General features: G+C 36.5%; 1 protein-coding gene across 1 annotated transcript in view; it reads left to right on the top strand.

Moving 5' to 3' along the window:
- The first annotated feature begins 557 nt into the window (after positions 1 to 557).
- Eip63F-1 (Ecdysone-induced protein 63F 1) overlaps positions 558 to 25,570 on the top strand; it is a 373,190-nt gene continuing 348,177 nt past the window's right edge. Inside the window, exon 1 of the mRNA XM_081751261.1 lies at positions 558 to 1,228. The gene's annotated coding sequence lies outside the window, so the exon portion shown is untranslated. The remainder of the gene's footprint in view (positions 1,229 to 25,570) is intronic.

Raw genomic sequence — 25,570 nt, forward strand, 5'->3', positions numbered from 1 at the left:
CAAAAAGTCGCTAAAACCCAGTATTATCGATTAACTAAACTTTATTTTTGTCACCAGGGAAAGTTTATATAGTCACGTATATAAATAATCTATAGTTTTAAAATTTAATTTTATTTAAGTTAAAAAAGTTATGATCATTTTGTTATTGTGCTCTCGGGAATTACAAACATGAATTTATCACAATTGAATGGATACATATAAAACTTTTTTTTTCATGAATCATCATTAGGCTCAGAACTTTAGGATTAGTCGAGGTTGCCCCATCCTCTTATGGACAACCTGATACCGGAAGTATTCAGTTACACTTGACCCCCCACTGAATGTTTATCAGGTATAACTTACATTAACAGCTTCCAACAACGTAATTATCTTTAATATGTGATAAATTAAGAATATGTTCCGTATTTATGTATTTAAGTTATTCATTCATGGGTGCGATTGAGAAGTTGATATGAAAAGTAACTCTATCAGATAAGAGCGTGGCAACCCTGTTACTCCTGGAAAGAGACCGAGTTTCCTCGAAGTACGTACAGTTCATGGCAAGGTCGTGAGAGAGCGCAAAAGGAAGATAACAGTTCGTTGGTTCACGGTGCGCGACATGCACTGACGGCGCCGCGACGCGAGAAATGGACACATCGTCATTATAGAAACCGCAAGTAAACTATCAAGTTAAGAAAGAAATTTCGAGCTAGCTAGTAACCACGCTAAAGAAAACATATATAAGAGAGGAGTTGGCCTAGATCCTTCATCCTCCAAAAGAATCTGTTCCTGTGGCGAAAGACGCGGCAAGTTTGGGCTTGTGCTATTTGTAGCTTGCTGCTCCTAGTTTGCGCCTTTGAGAAAGCAGGGTCCTCGAACTCGGAAAATTCGCCAGCTGAAGAAAAAGAGGGGTTAAAAGCGGAGAGGGTACAAAAATCATCTTGTGGCGGGGAAGAGAACCGCGTAACGTGTTCCAAGTGCGACTTTTAAAACACAAAAAAAACGCACACAGTAAAGACATGAACGTAGTGTAGTAGAGCATTTTCTTAAACTCACAAGAACAAACCGTTCTGTGGGCGAATAAGTTAGTGTTTCCGAATAATCTTATTTTTTTCGTGAAACAACTTAATACGTTCTTAAATTTTCGTGCCGTTTGTGTTGTCATGTGCTTTGTGTATCTTGCGCTTTAACAAGTGAAAACGAACAATTAAACAAACAAACAATCCTAGTAACATCTAACTGCCTACCTGTAAGTATAATATTTTCTTATAAACGTTACATATTGCGTGCGACTTTCTTGCCTGTTGATAAACATTTATGCAAGAAAGAAAAAAAAAAAGGCATGTCGTTAACGAGATCATATGGTACCTTCTTTTAATGCTTCCATTTACATTGTTCCGGTTATTACAGGTTAAACTTTATCATTTAAAAATAACCATGAAATTATTGCGTTAAAGCTAAGCATCCCTTTGACATCCTTTTAAACACCCTTTTTACTGTGAGGGCACAAGGATAGAGAGATTACTTAAGTGCCAAGGGTTTTATTCTAGGTCACGTGCATTTATGGGGAACAACATTATGTCCGTGTTTTTTTTTTTTTCAGGATTTAACTTTTCCGTTTATATTATAGATTTGTTAAAATCAATGGACAATGGCGGATCTACACCGGGGCCGGGGGACCTAGGCCCCGAGTTTTTTGAGTGGCAAGAACAATTTAAGCTATTATTTATATATAGTTTTAAAGCTTATAGTAAACTCATGATATACCTATCATAGTCTGGGTTCTGGCTTCCCCTCCCCAATTTTTACCTTCTAGATCCGCTACTGATAAAAAATGATTTTCTCCCCACAATTGGAATATCCAATAACAGTTTTTCACAGTATATCTAAGAAATTGTTTAAGTTCCTTTGTAGAGTTACCAGCTAAAGTACACAACACCATACATGTTATTTTAGCAATAGCTACTTCTTCGTTTATTTAATTGTTATCACGGCCGGATTCAATTCCCGTTGGAAGAGTATTAAACACATTACTCCAATTCCACCTTAAAATATATGTCTAAGTCTCGTACAGCCTTGGTACTGCGATGTAAACTTTAACAAACGAACAAAATATCAATTACCGCAGAAGTACATTGTTTTTGCACAAGTTTTTATAACATACACAGAATTATACTTCTGCAAGCCCAAGAAAACAGTGATGTATTCATTTCAAAGTTATTCATAAAAAATCAAGCAAAGAAAAGCTCAAAAGCGAACCTAAAGGGCTTGTTCTGGGAAACGGGTGTAAGATACCCCTACTCAAAATTCATTCGGTTTCTGAGGGATTTCACGTTGAAACTTTGGAAAATGGAATACAAACTCTACGTTTCTACATCTAATCAAAATAAGTTGATATGAACCAAAAATATCGTTTCGGTACATTCAAATAGAAGTGTTATTCGTCAAATTTATTCGCAACTAGCAGAATACCCGTTCTTCGCACGGGGAGAATACGTTTCATTTTGAACATAAAGGATTGAATTTGGATTTAAACGGCATCGGAAGTGTCAATGTTCGTCTCAGTGATCCCGAAGACTATGGATTCGACACTAATATGATCATTTTTGATCATTTGTATATAGTTTTTCCTCCCCCAAGTTGCGGGGCTGAATGTGGATTTAAACGGCATTGGAAGTGTCACTGTTCATCTCAGTGATCCCAAAAACTATGGATCGACACTAATATAGGTCATTTTCGATCATTTTTAAATATCTCCCTCTTCCTCCTCCTCTAAGTTGCGCAGTCAAAGTGAAGTGACAAAAACCATCCCAAGCCCGAGCCTCATCTATGTTGAAAATTTGATTGAGATCGATCGTATGGTTCAAGAATTATTAAGTCACAAACGTAGCCACTTTTTAAATTTATTTTTATATATTTTCCCTCCCTTAGTTGCACCGTCAAAGTATAATGACAAAAATCATCCCAGGTCCGAACCTCATCTATGTTGAAAATTTGATCGAGATCGGTCGGTGGTTCAGGAGGTACTAACTCACAAATATAGTGACTTTCATTTTTATATGTTAAAGATTCAACAAATACATATTATATTTTATGAACTGTTTCATTTCATAATGTACACTATGAAACAGTTCGGCAAATATAAATGTTTGTCGGGATTTATTTGGACCTTTGAAGATTGCTTCTACAATATTGAAACAGAGAACAATAAAATAATATATATGTATTTGATAGTTGAACACGAATACGAAACTTTTGTTTGCATTTGTCAAACATGTAGGAGATATCTCTAGCATAGCAATCAAAAATAAGACTGCGAAATCGTCACTGTAGTGTCAATTCGGGAAATGAATGTTTTTCTCTTGAACATCCTCACTATTAAAAATTTCTTACGAGTTTCTGAGGGATTTCACATTGAAACTTTGGAAAATGGAATGCAAATGAACTACGTTTTTACATTGAATTAAAATCAAGACAGTATTAATCAAAAAATAATTTAAGTTATAATTTCAGGACAGCTGTATAGAAGTGTTATTCGTCAAATTTATTGCCAATTCAGCAAATGCATGTTATATTTTATGAAAGTTCATTGCAAAACAGTTAGGCAAATTCACATGTTTTTCGGAATTTATTATTACCATTTAACATTACTTCTGTAATATTTAAAGAAAGGACCATAAAATAAACTACATACGATAGTTAAAATCAAATAAGAAATTTTCGTTTGCATTCAAAGAAGTTCATTGCAGTGTAAGATAAGTTTTTTACCTTATCCAAGGAAAATCTGAAGAAGTACATAGAAATAGCGAAACCTCTTTTCTCAATTTTCACTACACCTATGAAGAGAAAAAAAATATTAGTATTAACCATGTTGAACGAGCAATTTATTTATATTCAACATCTTTAAAATTTGATACTTTTGCGGCGTTATCTGAGTTGGAAACACTCAGTGATCTGTTGGTGAGTGAAGTATCATTACCAGGTATAATGAGTAAAGTTCAAAATATGAATAGCGTACTACACCGGCAAACAGCATTTGTTGCCTTGCTCTTACAGCCCCAAGTGTCAGTTGCATCTAATGAAAGAGTGTTCAGGAAATTAAAGCAAGGGGAAAATTATATACGTGAGACAATAACGGACAATTGACTAGATTCTCTAATGATACTGTGAGTCAAGTGCGATATTGTAGTCTTTATGTGAGCCAGATTGTTCATAGATTGGCACTCGTTAAATAACGCCGTGCCCCGATAGTTTCAGCGTGATTTTTTGATTACAAAAATTGTTTCTTTTTAAAGAGCATGATATTAAAAAAATTCGTATAGTACATAAATATTTATTTGAATCAAAAGTTTAATTAAATGACAGTTACGAATATTTCTTTTGTTACAATTGTATGATGTAAAATTCATTTTTGGGACTAGAAGTATATTATTGTTATTAATGTATTTTTATTGTAATTTCAATACAAGAAAATATCGAGTAACAATTTTTATTTTCACTTGTAGTATATAAATATAAGAGACACAGGATGTTCATTTTGTAAAAGTTTCATATGTTGCCAGTAAATGAATAGTCTTCTGCAGGAAGAGTGTATTTTACAAATCAAAAGTTTGTAGTAAATTAATAATAATTGTCATTCTTCAAATTTTCCCCAAGTTTGTATGCACTAATATTTTAACATTAACAATCTCTTAGAAGTTAATTACAAATTACAAGAATAATGACGTCAAACAGACTTTGATACAGACTTGAAATTTGGAATACATTTTTCTGAGCTCTTTACCCAGTAAGTTTTCCAAATGTGAATTTTGTTATGCAAGGGAATTATTTTTTTTGAAAAGATCTCTCTTTATTAGTATACTTAAAGTACTTTGTTTCCAGACCTTTTTCTAAATATATAAATCTTTTATTATTGTGTTAAGAATTAACATGTAAGGTAACAATCAATCTACACTTGTGTTATAAGAAGTGTTTATATATATATATATATATATATATATATATATATATATATATATATTTGGTCTAGGAATTAATTCGTGCGGTTTTTAATAAAAATTGAAGCTTTATTTCAAAAACAAAGTAGATGAATACGTTAACAAAAATATTGTCCATCGCTAGCCACTACTTTCTCCCATCTTTCAGGCAATTTACGGATTAAGTGTCGAAAGAATTCCTCATCTTTTGACGCAATCTAATCAAATATCCATTTTTCGATATTTTCTGAAGAAGTGAACCGCTGCCCAATCAAATCGTTATTCATGCAATCGATCAAGTAGTAGTCAGACGGAACAGTGTCTGGTGAATATGGCGGGTGGAGTAACACTTTCCATCCGACATTTTCCAAATAGGTTTTGACCGGTTTTGCGACATGTGGTCGAGCGTTATCATCTTGATAAATAAGTTTATTATGCCTGTTATTCCATTCTGGTCGTTTTCAGGCCAGAGCTTGCTTCAAACGCATTAATTGTTGTCGATAGCGGTGTCCATTAATAGTTTCACCAAGTTTCAGAAGTTCATAGTACACCACACGTTTCAAATCCCACCATATATACAGCATAACCTTTGCACAATGAATATTTCGTTTCGGTTGTGAAGGACCTGGTTCACCTTGCTTCACCCAGGCCTTTTTTCGTTTAGGATTCTCGTAATGAATCCACTTCTCATCACCAGTTACAATTCGATGCAAAAATCCCTTCCTTTTCTGTCTTTGAAGCAGCAATTCGCAAACGGTTTTTCTTCTTTCAACGTCTTTCTTTTCAATTCATGTGAAACCCAATAAGACATCTTTTGAATCATTCCTATGGCTTTGAGACGTTTGGAAACTGTTGTTTGCTCAACTCCAAATGCTTCTGCAAGTTCGTCCTGCGTTTGACACGAATCCTGATCAAGCAATGCTCTCAATTCTTCATCTTCAAATTCTTTTGGCTGTCCAAATTGCTTTTGGTCTTCCAAGCTGAAATCACCACTTTTAAACCGTGCAAACCACTTCTGACACGTTCGCTCATCTAGAGCATGGTCACCAAACACTTCCACTAAAATATGATGACTTGCGGTAGCACTTTTCTTCATGTTAAAGCAATGAAGAATAACTCCCCGCAAAAACACTTTATCAGGCACAAAATGCGCCATTTTCAGTTGAAGAAAAAATGTTGTTGTTTCCGCTTCAAGCAACTGACATATACTAAACAAGATGCTCAATGACAGTAGTTTTCAACGCATGTTTGGATCAACGAAACTATGGGACAATAAGCTAGTTACGCCATCTTTTGTAAAACCGCACGAATTAATTCCTAGACCAAATATATATATATATAAAGTTGGAAACGTATTCTATAATGTAAAATTGTGTATTACTGAAGGAAAAAGATACAAGAATATTGACGTAACAGCAGGCAGCAGAGAATACTTCAGAAAAGCTAAATGGGGATTAAAACAGGAATCTCTCTATTATATGATAAACTTCTGATATTGGACCTCGTTATTCAGTACATTATACTTATCTATTCAGCACACACCCAAGCTTATAAGTCTTCGGAATGCCCTTTGAGGATATATTTAGTTTTGGTGACAACTGTACCAAACTGTCGAAGGAGACATTCCTTTAACATCTCCTGGAGGAATTAGTAACACAATGAAAGTATTGAAAACTACGATTGTAGAAAGAAGGGACCTACATGTAAAACACAAACAAACAAACGTATTTAACTCATAACAGAAATTGTTTAGTTTCCTAATAAAATGAATTTTATGAAAGCTGTCGTGAAAGCTTAAATCGTTCATGAGCACATGACATTTGTAATTAAAGAATAACGAAATATTCATTCAAATTATCGATGATAGGTCGCTGATTTCGAGTTTAGCGTTTTTTTAGACGTTGAGGATATATGAGACCTGAAAACATATAGCATATGAGACCCGCTCATAATGATGGTAGTAGTAATAAATAATTTAAAGTCAGATCGCAAATCATGTAAATTTGTAGTGAACATCAAGGAGGGATGGTGGCTCAGTGGTAGAGCGCTCACCTCTGGTATAAGGGGTCCCTGGTTCGATCTCAGGCTATGTGAACTTGTGGGGACATCATCGTTCATTGGTTTTCTCAAAGTTCTCCTGTTTCCTTTCATATTCTTGTTTCTCTTTCTTAATCACTCACTTTCACATTAATCATCCGTCTTCCTTTGCCTAAAAGACGTAACCGTAGGACGTAGAGATTTCATTTCGTTTCATTTACAAATCACCAAGGATCACTAATTACATAAATGAAATCCAATGAGACACTGGGTGAACGGCTACATTATGTTCATTTTTGTGATCCTAACCTTTTTTTGTGTTCCACAATATGTCAGTTAGGGTGACTCCACTTCGTTTTCTTTCAGTGGCTAGTCTTGAGGAAGTTCTTACTTTCGTTAGGATATTAGTTAAGTTTTCTTTCCTTAACTTGCAGCGAGAAAATGTTAATTTTAACTGAAGCGTCTTCTCTCGGAGCCGCCACTACTTTCTTTGATTTAGCGATGTGCCTCAGAAGTTGCACTAGTGCCATTTTATCCTCTACTTACGAGGATTTCTGCTTGAGAGATCTATAAATCTGTACATGGTCAGGTGGAGTCTTCTTTCTTTCTTGTTAATTTTACTGTTTTTCTAATGCAACACTTCAGTCAAATTTGTCATGTCCACTGTTGTTGTTGATTCAACAGTCTTCAGGAAGAGACAAATGAAATACTATTAACAAGATCTTCTGCAATGGCCAACCAGAACAAATATACACCAATCTCAGTTAATGAATTGTATATGTGACTTGTATTTGTTCAAAGGGACTATTCTCGGAAACCATTAAATGAAATGATTACTTGTGAAATTTAAAACAAGTACATTGAACGAATTTTGGTTCAGATCGACCTAAAAACATGTTTCTGTACACATTCTAATCCCAGTCCCAAGTTGGTGTATAGTTAAAATCAGCAGCATACGTAACGAGGAGAGGGGCGTTTCCAGGTCTAAATCCCCCTTGACTAAGATATTATGGAAAATTAAGAATTTACTATATTAAGATACATATACAAAAATCACTATTGTCCAGAATGGATATGAGATTGACTACTTGAAATCCCGTGATGAAATTCTGTGTACGCAACTGGTTACACTTAATATGGAATAAAAGAGAGGATATACTACTTACGTAAGATAATTCTAATCATTCTCATCCAACTATGTCTCAATCATGTAGTCACGGAAGTCTAATACCTGTAGTATGTCCGGCGTATTTTCCAAAGTATGAATTAAAATATCGGATACTCTGTCTTCGGGAAAAATGAGGTAGTACAGCTGCTCTTTTGATCCGCTTTCTGATATCTTCATTTTCTCGATGCACAAAGTACTTAAACTAACCCTATTCGCTGAACCTTTCTGCAAACGCTCTGAGATTAGTAAAAGTAACATCCTTGAATTTTTGCATTTGGGATTTATTTTTTTGAAAGCAATTGACACCTGACTTTTTCAAAATCGAGTATCACCTTTTCTGGATGTCATTGCAATTGCTTGTTACTGATAATTTCTAGAATTATGGAGGATCTGTATGATACTACGATGTTTCTCTCTTCGGATGGAAGAAAACAGTACAGAAGTAGAAAATACTTTCATAAATATTCATTGTGTATAAGTCAAAAATCAATGGGATAATTTCGAAAGTACCATCCATAAAAATATTTTTAATGAGATTCGGGTGTAGCAATGTATGCGAATTAAAAAGTATTTTTAAGTTTAACTTTCCCTAATAAAAACAAATACCCTGAGGCAGTATTGTGATGGGGTATTAGGCGAATCCTGAATTAGTGAAACTTGAAGCTCCATTCTCTCTTAACTCTCTAGTCAAAGCGGAAGTGGCAGAAATCAATCGCTTCCGGTTTTAACGTTGATTGATGTAGAGAAGATACGCTAACAGAATAGCGAGACGCAATTTTCTGCAATCAATTAAGCGTCCTAATATTCTACCTTCTATCTAAACTCTGAAATAAAACCAGAAATGAAGATACAAAATCTACTACGGTTTTCGGCTTCAAAATTAACTGAGAAAATGTCACGTTATACAAACCAAACTTCTTCTCGTGGTGTACACGTGACATTAATACTCGTTATTTCAAAACATAAGCTGTACATGAAGAGTTAACAAGTTAGTTACATCAAATACTGAGGACATAATTTGTTTTTAGAAAGGTATATGGTATTCATTATGGTATAATGGGTTTATAAAACTAATCAAGTTTTACGTTTGAAATGCATTAATGTATTCTTCTGGAGTTGTTTAGATCAGTGATACTCAATCTTTGTTTTCCATGTATCCCTAACATTTTTTTTTTTTTTTTTTTTTTTTTTGCACCCAAGCGTATAACCATAAATTTAAGCTATACTTAATTCAAATTATTAAAGCGAAGCTTCTTTTTATTCGACTTAGGCATTCATTTGTCCGGATACTGTTCCGAGATGCCTTAACCAAACTTGACATAGTGATTCGAGAGCGCGCACTGAGAGTCACAAGCTGTAACATGTCCCAATCAGACATACCATTGACGAATAACCACCGAAAAATAGGGTCCCATTGGCTTAACATTGAAGAAGCATTTAGCACTCGAATTCTCATAGTAAATAATGGAAAATAGAATTTTCAACATTAGAAATAGGGAGAACAATTTTTAAAGCCATTATACATTTCACTAGTATGTCAGGTTCAACTATTTGCATGTCGTGTTCGTTCACGAAAACAATTTCTATATTAAAAATTATATGAATAATCAATAAAGGTAGATTGCTTCGCTTTAAATTTGCAATTATAGTAGGTAATTATTTCAAAAACAAAATATACGATTGGTAACTTATTAAGTAATCCAGTTTTACTATGAACAAGAGCATCATGCTACAAATTTAATATAACTATGTTCCCGAATACGAGTAGAACTACGTTATTTTGAGTAACGGCTCTTGAGGGAAGCCACAACGGTAAATATTGAACTTCTCTCTCTTCAAACTAAGGAAACAAAACCTACCTAATGTTTTAATTCATTATACAGAATATTGTATACAAAAATTAGAACATGAAGTAAGTATTGTTTCCTTGGTTTCAAGAGATAAAAGTTCAATATTTACCAATGTGACTCCCCTTAAGGGTCGCCACCTTATTTTAAATTTTGCGTACCCCTTAAGAAGTTATCGTGTATTCCTGTGGGTACACGTATCCTAATTGAATACTAATGCTCTAAATAACTGAACAAATTATTACACAAAATTTAACCTCTGTAAAGTTATAACATTATATGAAATTGAAATTTGTCCCTTTGTTTCTGGAGTTTTTTTTTTTTTTTAATTTGCAGAATAAGTGTGTAGGAGCGAAGGAAAATTTTTGAACGGAAGTGATTGCTTAACTCCGTGAAATACTGTCAAACCTTCTAGACTAGGAACTAAGATATGGTGACACATGGTATGTAGGTCAAAAGATGGAACATTTTTATCTAACGTTACGTTCAATCTTTGAATTACTTTGGCACCAAATTCAGTTCTTTTTTTCGGTTCTCTAAGCCTGGTAGCGTTTAGAGAAACCCAAACATTATTTAACATCTCGTGTTAGTCTTCCGTCGTTGACAGTTTAATGGATGTTGAAATTGTAATGTTTCCAAAAAGGTCAAGCAACGGATTAATTTCCGTCAGAAATGTCGGTTCCAATGACCAGACCTGAGTACTTGTCATTATATATGCAGTTAAAAATAGGTTTTACTTTTGGATATATTTTCAAGTCTTAGTGCGTAAAGGATTATACGAGTCATAATTCTCAGGAGACAAACTATAGATACAATCTAATGCTTAACAGCGTTTTTTTTTTTTTTTTTTTTTTTTTTTTTTTTTTTTTTTTTACTAAATCGGCCTTTAAGGATTTCTGAATCGTTGGATTACGCAACAGGATTTGTGCAAATGGAAAGGTTTTTGATAGAAATCATAATATAAAGTTAGTTGTGTTTATAATAGATATGTTTCATTTTGGAAATAAAGGATTGAATTTCAAATTAAACGGTATCTGGAGTGTCACTGTTCATCTCAGGGACCCCGAAAACTATGAATTCGACACTAATATCGGTCATTTTCGATCATATATATATATCCCTCTCCCTACCCCAATTTGCATAGCCAAAATGAAATGATAGAAACCATGTTAGGCCCGAATTTCATCTATGTTGAAAATTTGATCGAGATCGTTCGAGTGGTTTAAGCGGTACGAAGTCACAAACATAGTCACTTTCATTTACATAGTATGCCAGTATATATATACACCTCGTTCATTCATTTCTAGAGTGAAATTAGCAATTGTGGAAACATTTCATCCCAAAGATTGAGAGACTATAAAAGGTCAATTTCGTAAACTAATAATAATAATAATAATAATAAATTTAGCAATGGGAATGTTCTACTTTGAAAATAAGCTCCTCAAACAATAATTTGTTCCAACATTGTCAATTATTTATTGTTGACAATGAGACAGGATTTACCCTCAACCCTGTTGTATTGTTGAAAAAAATGAAATGAAATCTTTAAGTTTTACGTCCCATGGTTATGCCGGTTAGGCTAAAGGAGACGGTGATGATGAGAGATGAGTGAAATGGTGGAATGAAGAAAGTGGGAGAACCCCGAGAAAACCCACGAGCATTGTGTTTATATTACCTGTATTACTTATATCACCTGTATAGATTATCCCTTAAAGATAACAGAAATTGAAGGCAATATAAGCCTAAACGAAGTTCTAAACAGCAGCAATATGTATTTTATGTTCATATACATGGTTTGTTCTTTGAGCACTGATAGACTAATTTGTCCACTTTTCTCGATCGATCAAAATCCTCTAAAAATGATGAGCTATTCATATTGTCGTTATGTTTTTGATTTATCTATGCAACTTTATTTCGAGTTCATTGCGAGAGGTTTTTAGTAATCTAAACAACACAACTCTTTACTACACTCTTGATATAGAATTTTACGACATGAATTAAAATCTTATAATTTTAGCCATGAATAAAAGATTCAAGCCTCAATGTGTAATTAGTTTAAGGAATTTTGATTGTTTGTTGTTATGTAGTGTCTGTGAACTGTTTATGTAATGTGAATGCATGACAATTGACAGATTTTAATTAAGTATATACTTGTTTATTTTTAATTGAAGTGATTGTTTAGTAACTTAGTCATTTCAGAGCACAATCTCAGTACAAGTATTTCATTTAGAAGAATTCTACAGAGATGGCTGCTATAATTGTCACTTTTTGAACTGTTATAGAACTATTAGTCTCATATCTCATGCAGTTAAAATTCTGCTCCGAATACTGAACAGAAGGTTATATGGAAGAACAAATAAAGATGTTGAGGAGGAGCAGTTCGGGTTCAGAAGAGGCAAGGGCACAAGAGATGCTATTGGATTATTAAGGGCGATCGGTGAAAGATTTATAGAAAAAGGGAAAGAGGTGTATGTTGTATTTATTGATCTAGAAAAGGCTTTTTACCGCGTGAATTGGGAATTGTTGTTGGGAGTTCTAACAAAGATAGGGTTGGAATGGAAAGATAGAAGACTCATAAGAAACTTATACATGAACCAACAAGTAAGTGTTAGGATAGGGGAAGAACTGACGGAAGAGAGTGCAATTGGAAGGGGAGTTCGACAAGGATGCTGCCTCTCGCCAACACTATTTAATGTCTATCTAGAAGAGATAGTGAAAAAGAGCCTACATGATGATGATGGCATTTCGGTAGGAGGTAAATTGATTAGATGCATAAGATTTGCAGACGATATGGCCCTTGTTGCAGAATCTGAAAAGAAAATCAATAAAATGTTAGAAAAATGAGAAGGGGCTTTGAAGAATATGGGATGAAAATAAATGTTAGAAAGACAAAAGCCATGGTGATTGGAACGAAGGGGTCTGTGTCAAATATAAAAGTAGGAGGGGAGAAAATAGAACAAGTGAATAGTTTTCGATACCTGGGTAGTGTTCTTAGTAATGACATGAAATGCGAACGTGAAATAAAAGCAAGGATAGGAATGGCGAAAGAAGCCTTTAAAAGAAAGAAAAGTCTGTTTTGTGGGACCTTGAACAAAGAGTTGAGAAAAAGACTCATAAAATGCTTCGTGTGGAGTGTTGTGCTGTATGGGGCGGAAACGTGGACATTGCGTAAGGGTGACGAAAATCGACTGGAAGCCTTCGAAATGTGGGTGTGGAGAAGAATGGAAAGAGTTAGTTGGGTCGAGCGGAAAACGAATGAGAGAGTGTTAGAAATGGTGGGTGAGAAAAGAACACTTTTAGATATTATTAGGAAGAGGAAGAGAAACTGGTTGGGACATTGCCTAAGAAGAGATTGTATCATGAGGGACGTCCTAGAGGGTATGGTGGCGGGAAAGAGAGGGAGGGGGCGAAAGAGACTACAATTAATGGATGATATTAAAACAGAAAGATCATACGCGAAGACGAAAAGGTTAGCGGAGGACCGTGGAGCATGGAAGCTTCTCAGCTGCGGCAAGTGACCTGCCAATAAAGGCAGAATACCTATGATGATGATAATGATGAACTGTTATAGATATTTTGAGTTTGAAGTTAAGATATAATTTTAGTTTCAGAGTGACATAGAGACAATGTACGGTGTAAAATCCAGCTATAAATTATAATATCTTGAAATTATCTTAAGGATCCATACTATTACATTTACTGAACTTATTATCCAAGATGCCCGGGTTGTGACGTAGAGCGACGCACTTGAAAGACTGACCCAGAAATCTGGGTTTGTGTACAAATTGTAATTTGGTTGAAACGATAAAATTCGTTAATGCAAGATCTACATAATGAGAAAGTTCATTATATAAGTTCTTTTGTACATAAAGCGAATTCATAGACGAGATTATATAATAATTTTTGACCTTTTATAATGGATTTTTTAAAACATGAAACTGTATGTAGTACTATCTTTTGACAAACGATATTAAATTTCAAATAAAAGTACAACAAGAATAAACGTTTATAACTGGTCGGTTACAATATAAGGATCAAGGTGAATTAGAAACATGGAACCATACAATGAATTTGTTATAGTCTGCTTTTAATCCATCCAACCAAACACATGAAAATCAGAACTACTGGTGGATAAAAATCGTGAATAATAACGTCAAAAACGCCAAGCCGCCAAACTCGTATGGCGATTTAGGACCCAGTTTTTTCAAACCTTGCCATATACATAATTATTCATGTATGAGAAACATTGTTTCTAATTATTTTATGATAGAGAACAAGTGTTAAAACTATTGAGTTTAGAATGGTGCAACACTTCGCATGATAGGTCTTTTTAATGAACACAAATATTTTTTTTATCTGTCTTATTGCAATGCTTTGAGTTTGTTCTTTTTATATTTGAGATTATCATCTCATGTTTTCTATGTATAAGCAAACATTGTATCCAGCTACTTTTTTTTTTTTACACACACATTAAAAATTTACACTGGTGTTTCTATATTACGTTTATCTTGACGTTACCTCTCTAGTATAAGAGCGAATTGTTCGCAAAATCGTGATGGTATAGATAAATCACGGAAATACGGTACATAAAATATGATTTACACAGTGGAACGAAGAGTAGCTTTTTAAAGCGTATCTTTAAAGGATATTTTGATCTATCTACATTTTCAATTATCATTTGCATTGAGGAAAAGAAGTGACACATGGACTTCAAAGTTACCGAAGATGTCGAATCACATTCTTGTTAGGCGTTGACTTTGATCATGAACTTGATTCGTGAGTCTTTTCAAAACTAATTACGTGGTATTCTTCCATGGACACGAATCATATGCAAACATTGTTTTCTTTACCAAGGTCTCTTTCGGCATGTCTGTTTGTGTGAAACGGATTCTTTCAATAATAGCTTGTGTTCAGTTTCCCTTCTTTTATTTTGTTTTATTTTGAGTCAATTTCAAGGACATTTATCACTTCTTTGCCAATCGGTCGTCCATAGCGCAAGAGAGAGAAAAAGAGCCAAAAAGACCAGGTGCTAATTCCTGTCGTTAAACGAATCGAACAAAGGAATGTAGAGACTCGCTTGAAAGACTATGTTCAAGAGCTTGTAAACAGAAATTTCTGTGACTGGTGAGTGAGTGGTGTGCTCATGTTAAAATTTGCGTTATTTGTGAAAGGTGATTAGCACAGGATGGTTTATTGGCGGTGAAATACTTCGGCTGGCACACGTGCCATCGTTTCCTTTTCACCTTTTTTAAAGTGCTCGTAAGTTCTATATTTATTATTTTTTCCCCTTTTTAATGTATTCAAACAACGGAATTCTTTTTTTGCTTTCTCTTCCCTTGTTTAGTTTATTGACATAATTGATTTTTTCCCGTCCCGTTCAAGGAAATGTAATTCAGGACTACAATTAATGTCTCATTTGTTTATTGACAAATGTTTCAGTTGTATCGTACATTTTTCCGTCCTCTTTTTTATCTTTAACGAGTTTTTTTAATGGCACATTCCCATTTTTACGGAGAACGTACCGTACACAATTAAAGCAGTGTTGGGCAAAATCAATTGAAATCAATTGCAATTGATCAATCAATTGAAAGTAATTGCTCTGAAAATCAATTGCAATTGATTTCAATTGCAATTGATTTCAATTGCAATTGATTTCTATTTGTAATTGACAATTAATTTCAATTGCAATTGAATTCAATCATAAAATTTGCAATTAAATTTTCGTCAATTGTTAATTGTTAATTGGTCACCAGGCAATTGAAACTTTCAATTGTTAATTGTCAATTGCAAAGAGTGCAATTAAAACATTTAATTGTAATTGTTAATTGCAATTGAAATCAGCAATTAAAACTGAAGATAAGAAGATATGTGTATATTGTGTTGTCCACTTGTTACTATTTTACATATTTGAAAAAAGGTACTTATAAGAAATGCTTCATAACTACCATCCCTTCGTCCCCCCCCCCTCCTGGGAAGAAAGTCGTGAAACTAAGCATTTTTTAAATATATTATGTTTATGATTCTATCCCCCTCGAAAGAACTCTATATGCCTGTCATGTATACAATAGGGATGGGCACAAGCGAGTTCGAGCGAGTTTTCTTTAAAACTCGACTCGACTTGAAGCAGACATCTTTGAGCTCGACTCGAGAACTCGGTTCGAAAAATTTCCCCCAACTCCACTCAATTCGGATCGAGTTTCCAGTCAAGTCGAGCCAAAACGAGCCAATTCGAGCTAAATCCTTTGTGTAGTTCCAAGTACTACTCTCTTCAAGTATCCTACATAGACAATATAATTATCCATGATACTACTACTACTACTATAACTAATTATTATTATAACACCGTGTATAAACATGGAATATAGGCGGTTTGTATCTGAATATAAAAATTAGTTGACTGTCGATCTCGGTCGTCAAGAAATCTTCAGGAGGCAAGGACATCGGTCAGGAGGTTCTAGGTTTGAGTTCAGGAGGAGCAAGTACTCGGGCTCGAGCCAAAAATTGTTAAAAGTTATAGGACTCCAGCCAAACATGTTCAAAACTGCTCGACCCGGGTTTAGGGTTGTTAACGACACAAGCGGCTCTCTCACAGCTCATTAACTTATCGAGCCGAACAGAGAAGTGAGCCGAGCCAACAGCTCATCCAACCGAGCCAGCTCGAGCCGGTGGCTCACACGAGCTGAACCGATCCGACCTGATTGCTTACTCCAACCGAGCCGGTTCGAGCCATCGGCTCAGTTGAGATGACTCGAACCCAGCCTATGGACTCGTTTCAACGGAGCTGGTTCGAGCCATTGGCTCCAATCGAGCAGAGTCGATGACTCATCCCTACCGAGCCGGTTCAAGCCATTGGCTCAATAGAGCCCAGTCGATGGGTCATCTCAACCAAGCCAGCTCAAGCTGTTCGCTCAGTTGAACCGAGTCGAGCCGGACATCACTATTCCGGTTGGGCTTCTACTTTGGCTAAAAAAATTAGACCGTGCAGTTCTCAGCCTTGATGGTATACTTATATTGGTGCTCACGGCGTTATTAACTTGTTCCGCCACCAACGAATTTCGAGGTACTTTGTTTTGCATCTTTTGTGCGTGTTTTGTGTCGCTGTGTGAGCCTATTCCTACATTTTGTGCGTCACCGGAAGTGGGTCAAAATGGGCCTACCAATATGGCGGAACAAGTTATTGCTGTTCCGCCACCAATGAATTTCGAGGTCTTTGCCTTCACATCGTTTTGTGCCGTTTTGTGTGTCTACTTCCACGTTTTGTGCGTCATGGGAAGTGGGTTATAATGAGTCCCCAAGGTGGGACGAAAATGAATCACTGTTCCGTCACTAACGAATTTCGAGGTTGCTTCTTTCGCATCGTTTAGTGCCAGTTTCGTGCCGTTTCGTGCCCCTATTTTCACGTTTTGTGCGTCACCGAAAGTGGGTCAAAATGGGCTTCCAAGATAGGACGAAAATGACCAAGAGTTCCGCCACTATCGAATTTCGAGGTCGTTAATTTCACATCGCGTACCCTTTTGTGCGCCTATTTCGACGTTTTGTGCGTCACTGGAAGAGGGTCAAAATGGGCCTCGAAGGTAGGACGAAAATGACCCACTGCTCCGCCACTACCGAATTTCGAGGTCCTTCCTTTCGCATCGACTAATGAATTTTCGTGCCGTTTCGTGCCCCTATTTCCACATTTTGTGCGTCACCGGAAGTGGGTCAAAATGGGCTTCCAAGATGGGACGAAAATGACCAAGAATTCCGCCACTATCGAATTTCGAGGTCGTTAATTTCACATCACGTACCCTTTTGTGCGCTTATTTCGACGTTTTGTGCGTCACTGGAAGAGGGTCAAAATGGGCCTCGAAGGTAGGACGAAAATGACCCACTGCTCCGCCACTACCGAATTTCGAGGTCCTTCCTTTCGCATCGACTAATAAATTTTCGTGCCGTTTCGTGCCCCTATTTCCACGTTTTGTGCGTCACCGGAAGTGGGTCAAAATGGGCTTCCAAGATGAGACGAAAATGACCAAGAGTTCCGCCACTGGGGGCCGCGGTGGCTCAGTGGTAGAGCGTTTACCTCCCGTGCTTAGGGTCCCTGGTTCGATCCCAACTCGCGCCGTGTGGACTTTGTGGTAGACAAACACCGTGCTCGTGGGTTTTCTCGGGGTTCTCCCGTTTCCTCCCACTTTCTGCATTCCACCATTTCACTCATCTCTCATCATCACCGTCTCCTTTAGCCTAACCGACATAACAGTGAAACGTAAAACTTAAGATTTAATTTCATTTTCAGTTCCGCCACTATCGAATTTCGAGGTCGTTAATTTCGAATCGCGTACCTTTTTGTGCGCCTATTTCGACGTTTTGTGCTTCACTGGAAGAGGGTCGAAATGGGCCTCGAAGGTGGGACGAAAATGGCCCACTGCTCCGCCACTACCGAATTTCGAGATCCTTCTTTTCGCATCGACTAGTGAATGTTTCGTGCCGTTTCGTGCCCCTGTTTCCACGTTTTATGCGTCACCAGAAGTGTGTCAAAATGGGCCTCCAAAGTGTGACGAAAATGACCCACTGTTTCGCCACTATCGAATTTCTAGGTCGTTTCTTTCGCATCGTTTAGTGACTATTTTTTAAAAAGTTTTCTGTGCGCTACTTCCTTGTCTTGTGAGTCACCGGAAGTGAGTTAAACGGGCCTTCAAAGTGGGAGTTAAATAACTCACTGCTCCACCACTACCGAATTTCGAGGTTCTTCTTTCGCATTGACTAATGCCTGTTTTGTATCGTTTTGTGCCCCATTTTCACGTTTTATGCGTCACCAGATGTGTGTCAAGATTAGCCTCCAAGGTGTGACGAAAATGACCTACTGTTCCGACACTATCGAATTTCTAGATCGTTTCTTTCGCATCGCTTAGTACCCTTAAAAAAAAAATCTGCATCTATTTCTCGTCTCCTGCATCACCCGAGGTAAGTTAAACGGGCCTTTAAAGTGGGAGTTAAATGGCTCACTGTTCCGCCACTACCGAATTTCGGGGTCGTTTTTTTCGCATCGTTTAGTGCCTGTTTTGTACGTTTTGTGCGTCACCGGAAGTGGTTCAAAATGGACCTGTGAATATAACGAAACAAGTTAATGCTGTTCCGCCACCAACGAATTTGGAGGACGATTCCGCCACATCGTTTAGGTATATTTTGTACCGTTCTGTTCGCCTACTTCCACGTTTTGAGCATCACGAGAAATGCGTCAAAATGGTCCATCAAGGTGTGAGGAAAAGAGCCATTGTTCCGTCACTATCGAATTTGGAGGTCGTTTCTTTCGCATCGTACAGTGCCTGTTTTGTATCGTTTTGCGCTCCTATTTCCACTTTAGTGCGACAAGAAAAATGGGTCAAAATGGCCTACAAGTATAGCGGAATAACTTAATGCTGTTCCGTCACCATCGAATGTCGATGTCGTTTCCTTCACATTTTTTATGCATGATTTGTGTTGCTTTGTGCATCAGTGGAAGTGGATCAAAATGGTCCTTGAATGTGGGATGAATATGTCTTTTTCTGCCATATTTGTAAGTCCTCTTTGACCCACTTTCGGTGGCGTACAGAACGTGAAAATATGCGCAGAAACGGTACAAAACATGCACTAAAGAATGCGTAAAAAGCGACTGTGGGATACTGGTGGGATAGTGGGTCATTTTTCTTTCCACATTGAATGCCCATTTTGACCCACTACCATTGATTCACAAAACGTGGAAATAGGCTTAGAAAACAGTAGCAAGGAAATAATTATCAATGATAATTATAATAATTACCTATATAATTGAATTCATTGTAATTGGTCCATGACAAACACTTTAACATTTCGACCTAAGCTGTTATGCCCGTTCTTCGCACGGATCAGATAAAATATCAATGTAAACAAACTGACCAACGGGAGAACAATTAAGAAACATTTCTAAAATTGGATATATTTTGTGTGAATATATATCCAGCAACGTACATATGTTTTCATTGGGAAGGCCGATGGGGGCTGAACGTAAACACTATCGGGGGTGTCACTATACATCTAAGCAACCCCGATAAATATGGATTCGACACAAATATTGGTCATTTTCTACTACTTTTACATGTCCCGGTGAGCGCCCCCTCAGACCCCCTTGTGAAAAAAATCTCCTCTGGCCCCCAGCCGATACCGCGAAAACTATGAATGTGACACTAACATCTGCCATTTTCTACTACTTTTTACATATCCCGGTAAAAGCCTCTATGATCCTCTGGTTCCAATTTTCAAAAAACAACGCCTTTGGCCCGCAGCCGATGGGGACAGCATTTAGAAGTCAACGCCTGTGGAAGTATCACCATTCATCTCAGCGACAAGGTAAACTATGGATTTGACACTAATATCGGTCATTTTCCATTATTTTTACATGTCTCGCAATTCTCCACCCCCGGTGACTCCCGGCCAGAATACAATGGTGGCTAAATTTGAAAATCATCGCTAATGAAAGTATCACCATTGATCTCAGCGACCACGAAAACTACGGATTTGACACTAATATCAGTCATTAAGGATTATTTTTACATGTCTCTTGATTCCCTTTATAATGCCTCCTTTCCTTAGCTAATGGGAGCTAAATGTGAAAGTAAACGCGGTCTTGAGTTTCACCATTGAGCTCAGCGACCCCGAAAACTATGAATTTGACATTAATATCGGTCATTTTCGATTATTTTTACGTTTCGGTATCCCTCCACCCTTCCCATTGACCCCCGGCCCGCAGCCGAATAGGTTAAATTGGAAGTTAATGCGATCGGAGTTTCACCATTGATCTCAGCGACCGCAAAAACTATGAAATCGACACTAATATCGGTCATTTCCTACTAGTTTTACATGTCTCAGTAAACGCCTCTCTGAGACCCCTGGTTCGAATTTTGTCAAAAAAGCTCTTCCTTCGTGTGGGACCTGGACCAAGGTACCCGTGACCAAAATTTGGTTACTCTCGGTCAACTTGTCTGGTCCCTAGGCCGGTCCCGGAAAATGTCCCCCTGAGACCCCCTTATTTCGAAATTTGAAAACAAAAAACTCTCTGTCTTGATCTGGGGCCTAGACCAAGCTACCAGTGACCAAATTTTGAAAAGATTCGGCCCACTCATCTGGTCCACAGGCCGCACAAAGATAGACAGACAGACGCAAACAAACTCTTTATTTTTATTTATAGTAGAAAGGTCAGATCCGCCATTATTGTAATAGAGCGGTGCTTGAGCGATTGATCATAGAAATTCAAACTCTGATGAGTGATAATTTCATAGGCTTGTTTTATTACAAGTTTAAACTCTTTAGTCAGTAGAGAAGAGGGCGTGAATCATGGGTCAGAGTTGATGACAATAGGTTTTGGTGGGTCTGTGGGTCACAGTGGGTGAGAGTGGTTCATGGTGGGTGGTGGGTCAGAGTGGGTCACGGTGGGTCGTGGGTCACGATGGGTGGTGAGTCAATTGGTCATGGCTAAAGTTTTCATTGTCCCACGTCCTCTCTAAACTACAGTGTTGAAAATTAATCAGTGAAAATCAATTGCAATTGATCAATCAATTGAAAGTAATTGCTGTGAAAATCAATTGCAATTGAATTAATTGCCAATTGATTTCAATTGCAATTGAATAACTGAATTCAATTGCAATTACTTTCCACTGCAATTACTTTCAATCAATTGATTAATTGCAATTGATTCTCCATTATCGATTGCCAACTGCAATTAACAATTAACCATTAGTTACTTCAATTGTCAATTGCAATTAACAATTAAATTTACAGATTAATTGTTAATTGTTAATTCAATTGAAATTTGCCCAACACTGAATTAAAGACAAAGTGGTGTAAAATAACTTGACACTATCTCTTCTCGAAATATCCCGTACCCTAATTGATTGATTGGGTTGGATTGGGGTTTAGCATTCTTTTGGGGATCAAGGCTATATGAAACGTGGGCCTTCTACAGTTTAAGCAAGAATCAGAATCATTATAATGTGTTTCAACTTTTCTGGAATAATTCCAGAAGAACATTTCATTTCAGCACAAGGTCAAACTTCTTCACTATGCGTATTTTTCATGCAGTATAGCGAGAAAACGACACATATTTCCATTAATGAGATAATAAATCGTTACCGAAATAAATTCTTAAAATTCCAGAGTAATATAAAATATTTGACGGGAATATAGCCCCCCTTCACCAGAAATCGAACCTTGAACCCTCTGCAGCTAAGGCGTACATACTAGCAACTCAATAAGCGAAATAGCGTCTTTGAGTCACAAGTTCAAGAAGAGTATGTGTTCGTGTTCGTATTTTCGGTGCATCCTGACGTAAATCTAGATTTTTTTTTCTCACGACATGCTTGCAACAAAATGATCACACATAGTTTGCAAGAAAACCGACAAAAACCGAATTTTTATAGCACTAAAAGATATGTTATTCATGGCCAACAGAAACAGGTTTAAAAAGTATGCTACATATTAAGATAAAACGCATTTTAAAATTTACCTCATCAAACATCATTATCACACTAGTAAGATGAGAGTATATTTAAATGAGATATAATGATATAAATATATAAAGTCTCTTTTAACTTTAATTTTAAGTTATTTAAACTATTGCTTCCAGATTTATAGTATTCCATGTAAAAAATGATCTTTAAGTAAAGTTAAAATTTCAAGCCTCGAAATATCATCTCTGATGATATAATACAACTTCCGCAATGCAGCCGAGGCTCTTACTTCTACAAGACGTTGTGAAAAATTCGTGTATCTTTTGTACATATAAAAAACTGATAGTTAAAAGTACATAGACAGATTGTCATTAATTTTATGATAAAGAACACGCCTTGACATTGCTGGTAGGCAATACGCAAGAATGGATACAGACTAAGAAGTTCCGTTGAAGAAGAGTGATGAACAAATCGGTGTAAGAAAAAAAATTCGTGGTGCAGAATTCCATGATTTGTACTCGTCACAAAGACGGGTAATCTAATCAAATCGTGTAAGGAACAAGTCACTCTATTTGAGAATACGCACGAGAAAACCCATCGAACGTGATTGGGAAGACATTAGGAGCAGGACCTTTGAGCAGGCCGAGAAGTAAGGGAAGACGTCTACGATATTACAACAAAAATATTAAATGTCCAAAAATGAGACATACGAATCCGTAGATCTCGACGAGTTAAACAAAATGGTATGGACGAGCAAATTATCATGCTTAATTTTCGAGAGAAACTATACGGAATTCGTAAACCTAAAACTTGATGCTGTAAGGTCCCAAGCGAGAAGATTAACTTGCAGCTGTCCTCTAACAATCATCCTCGTGTTGTGTTGTCAAGCTCACCTTATCTCATAGTCATTTCATTCATTTTTTTCTCCCCACAAAGAAATATTGTCTAGTCCTACAATGTACTGTAATCACTTTATTTTGCAATACCGGCCTTCCCCTATTCTTAGAGCTCCTCCGTGGCTAAGTGGTTAGCGAACGCGCCTTAGGCGTGGGAGACCAGGGTTCAATTCCCGGCGGGAGCTCATGTGGTTAGGATTCCACATTAATCAGTAGATCCCGTCTCATATAGCCTCGCTACTGAAAGTACGTTATGCTCCTAAACTCAAAATCAACTTTCCCTATTCTTATGATTGCTATTTCAAAGATGGCAATATTCACCTCCAGTATATTATTAATTTATATTATGAAATAAAATGTTGATAAAATAATGAAAACTCCCCTAGACGATCTCCCAGTCCTTTCCTATCAATTCCCAAATTTCTCTTCCTCCATGGAGAGCGTAACCCTTGAGCGGGTAGCTAGCCTTGGCTAGCAACATTAAAAAAAAAAAAAAAAAAAAAAAACGCTGTATGATAACAGGAACAGGTATTAAGAGAAAATTAATACGTAAGTATACCTTCATCAAACTTTTCATTCTGACGCTAGCAAGACGACATTACATGGTATGGTTAATGAGATGTAGAGCAAAATTATTATTAACTCTTGGACTTTAATGTTTAACTAGAATATAATAGTATCCAGAGACGAGATGAATCATCAAATAACATGGCTAAAGGTAAATTTTCATGACTAAAGGTATTTTTTTTTAAATCAAGATAAACGAATTTTTGTGACAGTATAAAAGTGTGGCGTTTGATGCCAATAAAAGCTAAGATACTTTTCATTCTGCCTATTGATTTGTTTATTTATTCAAAACATACTCTGAAGACTAACAGTGATACACTACCACTTGTAACAACTTTTCGGGCCGCAGTGGCTCCGTGGTAGAGCGTTCACCTCTGGTGCATGCGGTCCTTGGTTTGATCCGAGCTCGCTCCGACTGAGCTTTATGGTAGACAAACACCGTATGCGTGGGTTTTTTCGGGGTTGTCCCGTTTCCTCTCACTTCAACCGTTGCATTCACTTCTCATCATCAGTCTCCTTTAGCCTAGCCGACATAATTGTGGGACGTAAAACTTCAAGATTTCATTTCATTTTCAACCTTTCATTAGACTGGATTAGCACACAATAGATCCACAGGTGGGCTTTAATTTCTGCAGCACTGAACTTTTCTCCTTCTTAAGCTGGACAATAAAATTACGGCAGGAACAAAACATACGCAGAATACAGTAATTGTTTATGCCTAAGATACAAACGTACGAGATAAATCTAATCTTTTTGTCTTGATGAACTTTCCTTCTATGGCTACTAAGAAGTTTAAGGAACTTTATAGCTATATTCCCTTCAAATATTTTATTTTACTCTGGAATTTTAAGACTTTATTTCGGTAACGATTTATTATCTCATTAATGGAAATATGCGTCGTTTTCTCGCTATACTGCATGAAAAATACCCATAGTGTAGAAGTTTGACCTTGTGCTGAAATGAAATATTTTTTTGGAATTATTCCAGAAAAAATGTTCTTCTACGAAAAATGCTTATAACAGGTGGAAATGCTTATAATTGTGAATGTGTATGATATAGATATCCCGTAGCGAACGCTGAATGAAGATAATATAGTGATACTTTTCAGCAAGTTATTTCATACACCTGTTCTAGTCTTTAGGTTGATATGATCATTTATTAACTCTTGTTTATATGGTACTTCATATCTTTTATTAGTTTTTCAAGCATACGAAGATAAGAGTGGCGAATCTTGTAATCGTAAAATTAAAATATAATTCAAGGTTTTTCAACAAATTTACATGTTTCATGACTGCAACATACTGTATTTTGTATGTCCGTTCACATGCACAGAAGCCACATTGTCCAATGCATCAAGACCAAACTTTGATTTATATTTGACATTTTTTCTATCTTCTTTTTATTTTGTTCTTATTTTCTACTTAGCCAGTGGCTCCATTCATCCGGTTTGAAAGAGGTTTCCGAACAGGTTGTTGAAATTTCTCAGGATCCCAAAATTAGTTATAAAAATTGTATCTCCATCTTTACATCCAGTACTTGGTGAGGCGGAGCTCTCTAACACTATGGATATTTGGTATTATACATTTTTTCCATCCCAGCTTTTAATGAGTCAACTAAAAAAAAGTTGCAGATAAGACATGATTCTTTTTAATTTTCTACA

The sequence above is a fragment of the Thermobia domestica genome, chromosome 3 (assembly GCF_964235325.1).
Source record: "Thermobia domestica chromosome 3, izTheDome1.hap1.1, whole genome shotgun sequence".
NCBI classification, from domain to species: domain Eukaryota; kingdom Metazoa; phylum Arthropoda; class Insecta; order Zygentoma; family Lepismatidae; genus Thermobia; species Thermobia domestica.